Here is a 2,812-nt window from a genome sequence, read left to right on the forward strand (position 1 = left end):
GAATATGTCAATATGGTCCTTCCAAAATTAGCACTATACTTCCAACTGTCCCTGAGCAACCAATCTTTGGTAAACCTCAGATTGTCCTCGACAATTGCTTAATCATTTTAGTCATATCCAATTCTAGACCTTTTCCCTTCTTAATGCCTCTGGGCATTTGGAAAAATTTAGAAATGACAAATATTATAGCACATGCAATCGATCCTGTACCCAAAGCAAATGGTACACGATTCATGATGTCTCACATAAAGACATGATTCTAGACCAGTCTTTTGCTACAATATTTTTATTTGCCATGTTTTCAAAATTTGACTATGAAGAGGGATGCCGTAATCATAATCGAATTTTGAGAACGCAATATATAGAATTTCCTTAAGTTGAACCAATCCAACATGAAATTCATATATATATTCTTGACTAAAGATGATTAAGGTCTCAATCTAAGCCTTTAGAACTGAAATGAAGTATATCCTCTCCCTTAATTATAGCAAAACAACTTTTTCAATCCCTGCAGCCTCACGAATTGAAACTTTTGTTTTCTATAATTAACATTGCTAACTTGCAACACTAACAATAATTATCATGCTCCCACTAACATGATGATTATTAGCATAACACTTATGCTCCCACTAGCTTTGACATGTACTCAGAAATCAGCTGGACTTCTAGAAATCAATACTTTATTGACTTTCTTACCAAAGTTCAGATTTTTGATACGAGATGCTTTGATAAAACTTTATCAAAATCATACACCTTTCCTTAGATAGCATGCATGTGTGTCTAAACAATTTCAGAACTATGAAAAGGGATGTCGTAATCATAGTCTCAATTGTTTAGACCTTTTGCCATCTGCTTCAAATCTACTTGGTGGAAGTGTTTCCTCACCATCATTTTCATGAATCGGAGAGAAACCTTATGACCCTTAGATTTTATGGTGTATGTGTTCTTATCCATGTGAATCGTCAAAACCATAGTCACAAGACAAGGATAATGACAAATCCAAACTCATATGGACTGAACTTATGCAATCTTAACTTCTTGCCACCTGGCAGTACAGGGCCTGCCATTGCTTCCAAGTTGTTATGCAACCAATTGAGAACTTTCAGAACTCCTATGCAAAGCCAACTTTAACTGGAATGGGCACAGAATATGTCAACATGATAGGTTATAAACCTCAAGTCGTGTGCTAGTGAAGAACCTCAGGTTTTTATTCTTGATTAGTTCTTGAAATTCTTTTTAGGATCTTTAAGACTCCTACTGTCCTCTTGACATATAAGACTATCTTGCCAAATATTCAAGAGATAGTGCGGATTCTTTATCAAGACAAACACTTCACACAATTGGCCTTAGTTGGTCTTTGTTTAATCCAAAACATCACAACTTACCAACTTCAAATGTACAAGAGTAGGACACTTTTACTCTTACATTTGACAAGTGTTATAAACCTTTCTTTAAGATATGTCACTCAACTTATAGTCTTGGAGTATGACTCTAAGACTTGTTTTGAAACGAAGTATGACTCATCTTCTTGATTTAACCATTTCAACAATTCATGACTCCTCTTCTTAGTCATAAGAATGCACTAAGATGTCCTTAGAAGACCAATTGTGATGTGGTTCTTTAATCATTAAGATGATCACAAAACATGATACTAAAGTACTATCCCATCTTTTCAGATTTGAGAAACTTTTATCTGTCTGCCTAATTTGATTCTTCCCATTCGTTCTGCCATACATTGAGATTTTTCCAATGTTTCAGAATTATACTTAAACTTGTAAGTATAACCATATTTACTAAAATTTAGTAAATCATGACGAATAGTCTTAACGAGCTTTGTGGTGGACTTGACCAGTGCACAAGAATGTGTATTCGATCCCTTTAGTCCTTAACTTGACTCACACATCCATGTGAACAAGTCTTAATTTTCCAATGCTTGAAAGTTCTCATTCATCATACTATTCAACTTGCATGATTCCAAGTTTCTATCCAACTGAAGCCTTGGGAATGAGAATCTTTCCTTATTTGGTAAATTATGACACTACCACAAACGAAAGAATCAAGTCCATTTTTTTTCAAATATTGCTATCAATGGAATCATATAAACAACCATTTTTCACAAATGCCACTTGTAAGGATATTTAAAATAAATATAAAATTAAAAACTTTTATTTTATTTCAAAACTTTGCGGAAAAAACTTATCCTTATAGTGCAAATGCATACGGAAAAACTTGTTGTTATCTATTCCTAAGCAATATATCATAACAGCTTCAAAATTCTGATGCGATCGAAATCCACCTACGCGATCAGAATCAGCATATACTTCCTTTAAGCTTTCTCTCTATTCTTTGATTCTTAAAACATCAACATGTGACCCAGTCACATCATGTAATGAGGATCTTAGAATAGAAACTTAACAGAGTTAGATAATGGGCTCTACCTGAAGTAGAGTTAGACTTATTGACTTTAACATCCTTAGGTAAACTTGGCAGCTTTGCAATCAACGCCCCTTCCTTTGGCAAAATAAACATATGGATCCTTTGGTAATGGGACTATCTCAGACTTAGCCTTTCTCCTTACCATTTGGTCAACCGGGTTGACTATGGCCAACCCCTTTCCATTGGGAAGAGAATGCTTTTTCTGGATTTCCAGTGTCACCATTGTCACTGTCCATAAAGTTTTTGGGAAGTTGATCTTCTAATCAAATTTGCTTTACTATCGTTCCAAATCATTGCTGATTCAGCAGCACCAAGCAAATAGATATGATCATTAAGGTTCATGTCATAGTTTGTTTCATAGTAGTCCCAAAGGAAC

This window comes from Lactuca virosa, chromosome 8, assembly GCF_052849685.1.
Source record: "Lactuca virosa cultivar CGN04683 chromosome 8, Lactuca_virosa_CGN04683_v6, whole genome shotgun sequence".
Lineage (NCBI taxonomy): Eukaryota > Viridiplantae > Streptophyta > Magnoliopsida > Asterales > Asteraceae > Lactuca > Lactuca virosa.